Genomic DNA, 10,538 nt, shown 5'->3' with positions numbered 1-10,538 from the left:
CCCAGACTTTAGCCTCTACTACAAAGCTGTAATCATCAAGACAGCATGGTATTGGCACAAAAACAGACACATAGACCAATGGAATAGAATAGAAACCCCAGAAGTAGACCCACAAAAGTACGGCCAACTAATCTTTGACAAAGCAGGGAAGAATATCCAATGGAAAAAAGACAGTGTCTTTAACAAATGGTGCTGGGAGAACTGGACAGCAACATGCAGAAGGTTGAAACTGGACCACTTTCTCACACCATTCACAAAAATAAACTCAAAATGGATAAAGGACCTGAGTGTGAGACAGGAAACCATCAAAACCCTAGAGGAGAAAGAAGGAAAAGACCTCTCTGACCTCAGCCATAGCAATTTCTTACTTGACGCATTCCCAAATGCAAGGGAATTAAAAGCAAAAATGAACTACTAGGACCTCATGAAGATAAAAAGCTTCTGCACAGCAAAGGACACAATCAACAAAACTAAAAGGCAACCAACAGAATGGGAAAAGATATTTGCAAATGACATACTGGACAAAGGGCTAGTATCCAAAATCTATAAAGAGCTCACCAAACTCCACACCCGAAAAACAAGTAATCCAGTAAAGAAATGGGCAGAAAATATGAATAGACACTTCTCTAAAGAAGACATCCAGATGGCCAACAGGCACATGAAAAGATCTCAACGTCGCTCCTCACCAGGGAAATACAAATCAAAACCACACTCAGATATCACCTCACGCCAGTCAGAGTGGCCAAAATGAACAAATCAGGAGACTATAGATGCTGGAGAGGATGTGGAGAAACGGGAACCCTCTTACACTGTTGGTGGGAATGCAAATTGGTGCAGCCACTCTGGAAAACAGTGTGGAGGTTCCTCAGAAAATTAAAAAGAGACCTACCCTATGACCCAGCAGTAGCACTGCTAGGAATTTACCCAAGGGATACAGGAGTGCTGAGGCATGGGGGCACTTGTACCCCAATGTTTATAGCAGCACTTTCAACAATAGCCAAATTATGGGAAGAGCCTAAATGTCCATCAACTGATGAATGGATAAAGAAGTTGTGGTTTATATACACAATGGAGTACTACGTGGCAATGAGAAAGAATGAAATATGGCCTTTTGTAGCAACGTGGATGGAACTGGAGAGTGTGATGCTAAGTGAAATAAGCCATACAGAGAAAGACAGATACCATATGTTTTCACTCTTATGTGGATCCTGAGAAACTTAACAGGAACCCATGGGGGAGGGGAAGGAAAAAAAAAAAAGAGGTTAGAGTGGAAGAGAGCCAAAGCATAAGAGACTGTTAAAAACTGAGAACAAACTGAGGGTTGATGGGGGGTGGGAGGGAGGGGCGGGTGGGTGATGGGTATTGAGGAGGGCACCTTTTGGGATGAGCACTGGGTGTTGTATGGAAACCAATTTGACAATAAATTTCATATATTGAAAAAAAAAGTAGCCAAACCCCTAAAAGCAGAGAACAGAACAGTAGTTATTAGGGGCCAGAGGAGAACGGAAATGGAAAATTATTGTTCAACTGGTATGAAGTTTCAGTTATGCAAGATGAATTAGTTCTAGAAATGTGCTGTATAGCAGAATGTCTACAGTCAACATAGTGTATTATGCACTTAAAAATTGGTTAAGAAGGTAGATCTCATGTTATGTATTCTCATGTCTCTCTCTCTCTCTCTCTCTCTCACACACACACACACACACACACGCACAGGAACACAAGGAAACTTCTGGAAGCGATGGATATGTCTATTGTCTTGACTGTAGTGATGGTTTCACGAGTGTACACATATCTTCAAGCTCATCAAATTGTATACATTAAATATGGGCATTTTTAGTGTATCAATTATACCTCAATAAAGATGCTTAAAAATAAGGCAACAATAACAGTAATTAAAAAAAAACAGAACAACCACAACATATTCTGCTTAGAAAAGACACATCTAAAAACACATGATACAGAAAGCTGGAAAGAAAAATGATAGAAAAAGTATGTATATCATGCAAATACTAACCAAAAGAAATTTGTTGTAGCTATAGACAACTCAAGAAAAATAGATTCTAGGGAAAACAACATTACTAGACATAAAGAGAAATAATTCACCATAAGATTTATCAGGAAGACACAACTATTCTAAATATGTATGCATCTAACAATATAGCCTCAGATATATAAAGGAAATAAAGCAGAAACTGACAGAGCTATCAGAGAAACAGACAAATAACCATACTGGAATATTTTTAATATACCTCTTCCAAAAATTATGCAAGGAATACCTTAAAAGAGCATTAAGAACATAGGAGAGTATGGATATGAATATGATGTACATATTCACACACATATATATATGTGTATACACACACACACACACACACATGATCTTTATACATATATATGTATGCAGATCACTGCATCCATCAACCGCAAAGTATACATTAAAAAAAAAAAGACATAGAGTGGTGCCTGGGTGACCTGGTTGGTTAAGCATTCGACTCTTGATTTCAGCTCAGGTCATGATCTCACGGTTTGTGACTTCGAGCCCCACATTGGGCTCTGTGCTGGTGGTGCAGAGCCTGCTTGGGATGCTCTCTCTCCCATCTCTCTCTCTCTGCCTCTACCCTACTTTCTCTCTCTTTCAAAATAAATAAATAAACTTAAAAAATACGTACAAAATTTACAAAAATTAACTATACACTGGACCGTAAAACAAGTCTAAAAGCATTTCTTGGGATTGAGATCACACAGCAGACATCTGTGGTCTCAACTCAATGAGGTTAGAATCAGTAACATAAATGTAACTAACCTATTTCTATGTTTGGAAATTTAGAAAACACACTTCTGAATTACTCACGGGTCAAAGAAGAAATTATAATAAAAATTATAACATATATTGAATTGAGTGATAACAAAAGTACTATTTATAAACATTTGTAACTATAGTAAAACAGTATTTAGAAAACAATTTATGCTTTCAAATGTATACAATAGAACAGAATAAAGGTGGAAATTTAGTGAACTGAGCACCTATCTTGATGCTTGTCCCAGATGAGTTCTATGACCTGCCTTCTGCATGCCGAACCCCAAGGCACTGAAGATACTATAGAAAAATCACATGACCAATCTGGCTTGGTTTCCCAATAAATAGAGGCTATAGACTTAAGTGAGCATGCCCTTCTGATCAGCAGTCCTTCTGTGTTTCTTTAGCGATGCCCTTCCCTTCACAAAGTCAACTCTTTTTTGTGTCTTCTCTCCTCAAACGTACCAGCTAATGCCCTTGCCTCACTCCTCAGGGATAAAAAGAGTGAGTTCCTGATCTCCCACCCTAAGCCTCCCAGCACCCTCCTCCCCACCATCCAGTAATGGTGGGAGTGCCCCTCTGACCACAATCCAGTCCCCTTCATGCCCTGGATCCCATCTCCTCTTAGATTCCCAAGAGCCTCATACTCAAAGTTACCATTGTGTTCCCGATCACCAAGGTTTCCCTCTCTATTGGATCATCACACAGGTTCTAAGATCACCCATGGTAAATAAACAGACGACCACCCCTTGATGCCCCCATCTTTTCCAGTTATCACCCTATTCTCTACGGCAAACTCCTGCCAAGAGCTGTCTAGATGGGCTGTCTGCATTTCCACATCTTTCAATTTCAATCCACTTGCCTTCATTCCTGACCCTGTACCCCTTCCAAACACAAACTATTCCACTCGTATAATTGTCTGAGTCCTCTGCTCCTCCCATTTCTCTTATGGCCCACATTCCGACCCCAACAAGATCCTTAATGCCTGCCTGAGTGGCCTGAGGGACTTCTTCATCCAGGAAATTATAGCAGGGAATGAGTCAGGTCAGAAGATTTGGGGGATGGCTCTTACTGCAGGTGAGAATGTTGAAATGGCTCTTCCTTCCATGTTTTCCTCCCAGCCAGATTCTTACGGCAAAAGGCGAATGCCTCTTACTTGGGTTTTGCCTGATACCCTTTTTGACTCGCTCCATGTGGAAGAGAAAGTATCATCTGGCCAGTGAGTACCACGAACCCCACCGCATACTGGTTATGCTTTAGGGTGTTTGGAGCTCGCCATAAACCCCCACATGGAATGCCAGGGAAGATGCCTGTCCCAATGCCCAACATTGAACAAACGCATGGTTAGAGAGAAAATGGTATTTAGGGTGTTAAAGGACACAAAGCCAAGATTTCTAGCCCCTGAATCAAGTCTGATCATCAAAAGCACTAGGCTGTACTTTGTGATCTCACTGAGGGTAAGAACTAGGTCTCATTTGCTTTTGTAATTCCCAAGCTTATAGGTGACTTAATACATACACGTTAAACAACTACATGAGTAATGTCAACTTCAGCCATGCTGTCTTGGCTATACCCTGAAGGCCTTTCTCAGAGTACTTCTGCGGAGTCGGGCCTTGGGCTAACTTTAGAAGTTCACTAAGGAGCAGTCTTGTGAAATCCTAATGAAGCCATTATCAAAAATATAATTCCCCACATAAATGCTTCCCTTTAAAAAATGAAATGGAGAAAAGTCTTGCAGAATTAAAGGGCTTAGAAACCCTCGCTTTGCCTGGAAGTCATGTCTTCCTCTCCCAGAGTTACATAATCCATCGAGTTGTGTTTTCTGCTTTGGCCACCAAGGAACTCAGATACAAACGTGTGGTCCAACATCTGGAATTGTGTCGTTTACTGCAGGGAGTGTTTTTGCATTATAGCTGATTTACATTTTCCTGGTCCTATTTCTAAATTTCTTTACATGTATCTTTCTATTTTAGAGAAGACCTTTTCGTAAGGCACTACAGACCACGTTAACATAAGCTGGTATAAAACTGGAAATGTTTACCAATGTAACTCGTAAGACGCGAAAGGGCAAATTGTAGGACTCCAGTTACATGAGGCGTGTAAAGGAGGGAACATTTATAGAGACAGGAAGGAGAATGGTGGTTGGCACAGGATGGGGGGAGACTGTAGGGGGTACAGGGTTCCAGTTTGGGAAGATGAATAAGTTCTGGAAATGGATGGTGGTGGCAGCATAATAGTGGAATGTACTTAAAATGCTGAACTATGCATTTAATTGCGGCTAAAATCATAGGTTTTAGGTTATGCATATCTTATCGCAATTAAAAAAATTTTTTTAAGTATCTTGTGAGACTTGGCCTGGAGGTAGGCTGGATTAAAAGGTGTTGTAAGTGTTTGTAGATGAAATGAGCAAGTGAAGGGACTAACTGAAGAGTCACTCGTATAATGGCATTAGGGACAAAGGGGTGGCATGTGTGATTTCTGTGTAGCCACTGCCCGGTGCCAGAGGGAGACAAGATGCACCCCTAAAATGGGCAACAACCTCTTGCTCTTGCAAAGGGGCCATATTACTGAACCCATTGGTTGTCTCCAGTCATTTGTCCCATGAATACCAGCTACCAATATATTCATTTATTTAGAAAGGCGGGACTGTATTATGATAGATAGATAGACAGACAGACAGATAGATGATACACAGGACAAGTCAGGCTTTGCTTCTCAGGGTTTGTTTTTTTTTTTTTTTAATGCTTATTTATTTTTGAGAGAGGGAGAAGGACAGAGGATCCGAAGTGGGCTCTGTGCTGAAAGTAGAGAGCCTGATGTGGGGTTTGAATCCACAAGCCGCGAGATGATGACCTGAGCCAAAGCCAGACGCTTAACCGAGTGAGCCACCCAGGCGCCCTGGGGTTGGTTTGTTTGTTTTTTTAAATATAACAGAGGTGAGTGAAAATGGGACTGTGCTCAGGTTTTGCAGCTGGTGATACGGAGAGCATGTTTTCAAATTGGGCATCCACAAAGGCACGATGCGTTCGCAGCCTTCCGGACACGCCATCTTGCTACCGCTAAAACCAGCCTTAACAGTGCTCTCTGCATAGAAGCGTAACGACCACCTGCTAAAACACTAATGAAAAACCAGCAAAGGGTTTGGAACGAAAGCTAGAGCTAATGTAACTTTTCCTCTCGTGTGCCCCCTCGCCTCAGTGAAGGAAAGCATTTGAAGTCATCGATACAGCTGACTCTCCTACAGGAAAACACTGTTCTATTCCCAGCAAAGTAGTAAGAGGTTAAAAATTGAGAGAACCTGACATTGGCATTTGCACTGAAATTGATGTTTACTGCTGAGGGCAGAAAAAGTTTGGACAATTCTGCGGGAACGCAGTATGGTACTCTTTAATAAGAGTCAGAGATATATACACAGTCTTTGAGCCAAGAGTTCTACACCCCGAGATTTTCTTAGGCAAATAACTAGAAGTAAAAGGGCACCTGCACGAAGATGTTCATGGAAGTATTGCCTGTAAGTGCTGAACAAAACTGGGACAAGGAATGCCAACGTTTAAACACAAAAGTGGGTTGTGAATGCTGAATAGAAATTTGGATAAGATGTGGGTAAAAGTTGATGTATTTAAGAGAGTAGTTATTATCATGATCACCATGTAAAATATGGGTTTTTATGGATGCTAATACGTAGAGATGATGATAACTCCATTAAGGTAAGAGGAGAATGGGCTGGACCACACCCGGTTTCTGACTGGCAATCCATAAATGTTAGCACGGATACTGGTACCACTGACTCTTAGACTTCGTTTCAGGGTGTCTAGGGCATACCGTGAAGAAGAAAAGTGGGCTTTACGTGGAATAGCTCCTTTTACAACAAAGGCAGAGCTACCTAGGTCTCTCTGTGCAGAAATAAGGCCTATCATTCGTTCTGAGTAAAATATCCAGCTTGACTCGCGGAGCCCCTCAGCCTCCTCTCTATTAGGCGAAAACGCACACAATAGAACTGACCGCTCTTGCTCCCTAGAATGTTCCCGGTATTTTGGAGGGAACAGCTCTTCTTGGCTGAGACTGTCCCACATACTGAGAGACGGCTGGTCCCTAGGGACCAGAGGCCAGTAGTAATCCCACTGTGATAATCAAAACACTCCCACTAAAGATATTTCTGAACTCCCCCTGGGCAGTGATACTGACACCCGTGGGAACCACTGGGTCCATCCCGACCCAGACCCTCACCCAGACCCTCACCCAGACCCCAGCCTTGCTTTACACCTGCACAAGGCCTTTGTTCAAACCCATCCACGTGTGGATCAGAGATGCACATCTTCCTGAATGCTTGCTTAGTTTGTAGCATTTCTAATTGCAGGCATGTTCTCTTCTGAAAAGCCCAGAGTTAGAATCTTTACTTACTATCCCCAACTCTTACGGTCTCTGAAAAAGGAAACAGATTATTTTCATTCTTAACCTGGGTTTAGAAGTTTTGTTTGTTTTTTTTTTTTCTGAAAGGCCATCACTGTTTTCCTGATTATATAAGTGTTGATTGCAGGAACTTTGGAAACTACAGAACAGCAAAGGGATATAAAAGTGGCCTAATACATGGAGAGATAACTGCTTTTAATTTACACACATACACATACATGTTATTTGTGCACAGTGTATTAAATAGCATTAAATCGTATATTTAAATTTAATCCGAATTAAATTCCTTTGGTAGGAATACAGTAAGTGCAAGGTGGGAGCAACGCAGACTGCTGAAAATATCTTAGCAATTAGTATCTTAATCATCCATTTGCTCCTATGGCATAACCTGCAGTCTTATCCAAGTGAGTATCCAAGTGAGTATTAAGAGTAAATTATTTAGAATAGAGAACCTTCTCTGTAACAAGATTCCATTGAGTAAATTTTAGGACTTCCAAATTCACTAATTAAAAAAATATATTCAGGGGGGGCCTGGGTGGTTTGGTCGATTGAATGTCTGGTTCTTGATTTTGGCTCAGGTCACGATTTCACGTTTTGTGGGATCGAGCCCTGAGATGGGCTCCATGCTATCAGCCCAGATTCTCTCCCCCTCTCTCGCTGCCTCTCCCCAGCTCACACTCTCTCTTTCTCAAAATAAAAAAAAAAAAAACACTTAAAAAATTGAAAAAATTTTCAACCAGAATTCAAAAGTTAGGAATCTGGTATACATTTAAACTAGAGTTATGACCTCAAGGGCACCACAGGTGTTCATTTACATCAAGAGTCTTAAGTCATGGATTAAAAAAGTCCTTACTACAGTGTTGAAACCAGCATGTTTTAATAGCCCCAATTCCACCCCAAGCAAGCGCTGCCAACACCTTTTGCACAGAAGTGGGGATGTCACAAAAATAAAGGAAAATGGTTTTCTCCAGGCCTAAAGACTGTGTTGTGTCCTCCCCTGCCCCCCGCCCCCCGCAGAGGTGCAGTCTGGGGAGGGATTTCCTTTAACATATCAGCCCCGAAAGTCTGTAGTGTGAGTGTGTGACAGCTTCCAAGGCAGAGTCTTCCAAATGCAGCTGGGAAGGTGCAGGACAAAGGCCACACTGCGTGTGTGTGTGCGTGTGTGTGTGTGTGTGTGTGTGTGTGTGTCTGTTGGTAGGGGTGGGACAGCACAGGGCTTCCTTGGTCTCATCTGAGAGGTCTGCTTTTCCTCTTTCCATCCCTGCTTCTCTGAAACAGTGAGAACCACAGCAACCCTAAACCCACCTCTGCTCCCACACTATATGGTCCCCATGAGGCTGTACAGAAAGCTACAGGATCCTTCTTCGCCATGACATAGTCCTTTTCCTCCTGGAATTTTTTACAGGCAGGGGAGAGGCAGAGATAGGGGGGAGAGAGAGAATTCCCAGCAGGCTCCTCACTGTCAGTACAGAGCCTGACCTGGGGCTCCAACACATGAATCACGAGATTATGACCTGAGTCAACACCAAGAGTCAGGCACTTAACGGACTGAGCCACCCGGGCAGCCCTCCTCCCAGAATCGAGAGCAGGAGCCCACATCTGTGGGCTGAGCCGTCACTCACCCATGTCCCCAGGTTCTGCCCTGCCCTGCAGGAGCGCCGGTCCATGGGACACTGTCCCGGCCCTGAGACTTCAATTCCACATCCGCCAGATGCTGGGCTTGAGCTGTGGGGGTACAAAGACCAGACCCCATCTTCCAGGGCTGGTAGAATGAAGCCCAGCCATGTGCTGGGGGACAACAGAGCCAGTGGCTCCTTCGGGGTGTGATGCTGTGAAATGCAAGATGTGTGAAGTCCTTCCTGGCGTTAAAAGCATCTCCCTTTTGTTTTAAAACTGTCACCTTGTCTGTGTTGCCCACAGGTTGTGACCTTTTCCTACCTACTTGCCACTGCGCGTTGCTATCTCTTTCTTAAGCTTCAGTCACACTGACGCCAGTCCCAGACTAACACCCTGAGGTCCCAGCTTTGAGGGTGCAACCTACAGCATTGACCTCAACATCGCCTGAATGACACTGACGGGTAAGAGACAAGAAACACAGAAACAGGGTGTTATAAGTGGAATGGTGTGGTCCATCCCTCAAAAAAAATGGGGCGCCTGGGTGGCTCAGTCGGTTAAGCATCCAACTTTGGCTCAGGTCATGATCTCACGGTCTGTGGGTTCGAGCCCCGCATCGGGCTCTGGGCTGACAGCTCAGAGCCTGGAGCCCACTTCCGATCCTGTGTCTCCCTCTCTGCCTCTCCCCTGCTCTCTCGCTCTCTCTTGCTCTCTCTCTCTCTTTCTCAAGATTAAATAAATCTTAAAAAAATAAAAAAATAAAAAAATAAAAAAGACTCAGTGGAATCCTAATAGCACGTAGAACCTGAGAATGTGACCTTATTTGGAAACATGGTTATTGCAGATGAATTAAGTAAAAAGGAGGTCATAGTGGAGCCCTTAGTCCAATATGACAGGTGATGACTGGTGTCCTTATAAGGACACCACCGTGTGAAGACAGACACAAATGGTTCAATGCCATGCAACCACGAAGGCAGAGACAGGAGCTAGGCGGCTGCAAGCCACACAATGCCAGATCAAGAGGTGCCCTCAGAAGCCAGGAAGAGGAGAGGAAAGGTTGCCCTACAGGTTTCAGAGGGAGCGTGGCCACGCCCACACCTCAATTTCAGATGGCTAGCCTCTAGGACTGGGAAACAGTACATCTCTGTCATTTTAAGCCACTCAAGTTTGTGGTACTTTGTCACAGCAGCCCTACGTAATGTTACTCATCCGCAGGCAGCCTGGAGTCTGGTAGGTCATCACTCCCTAAATGTCATTTACCCAGGACCACAGCTGTCTTCTGTCCCCTCTTGGGAATATGCTCCTCCGACACACTGCGCCCGACCCGTCACTTTGAACAGGGTGAGGAACGAAGTGACAGGGTGAGGATTCTTTTCTTGGATCAACAAAAGCTCATTTTGTCACTTTTTACAAAGAAGATCAACCACGGCTTTCATGGGGCCGTCCAGCTGCTTCTAACGAAGCCAAGGAAGCCATTAGCTCAAGGAACAGAAATGTCAACCTGACTCAGGCAACTCAGCACCTATATGGTTTGAGGACACCTGTCCTTGCCTGTCTGGCTCTAGATAGTGTTTCACAGACATTTATTTTCATTATTGCCTCCCCAGGAGCCTGCCTCTCTCTCTCTCTCTCTCTCTCTCTCTCTCTCTTTCTCTTTCTCTTTCTCTCTCTCTCTCTCTCTCTCTCTCTCTCCTCCCCCTCACCCATAAACTCA

This window comes from Lynx rufus, unplaced genomic scaffold (genome assembly GCF_022079265.1).
Source record: "Lynx rufus isolate CCGP_SWC_20201006 ecotype Redwood Valley unplaced genomic scaffold, mLynRuf1.p SCAF_5, whole genome shotgun sequence".
Classification (NCBI taxonomy): Eukaryota; Metazoa; Chordata; class Mammalia; order Carnivora; family Felidae; genus Lynx; species Lynx rufus.
Note: the sequence above shows the minus strand (reverse complement) of the source record.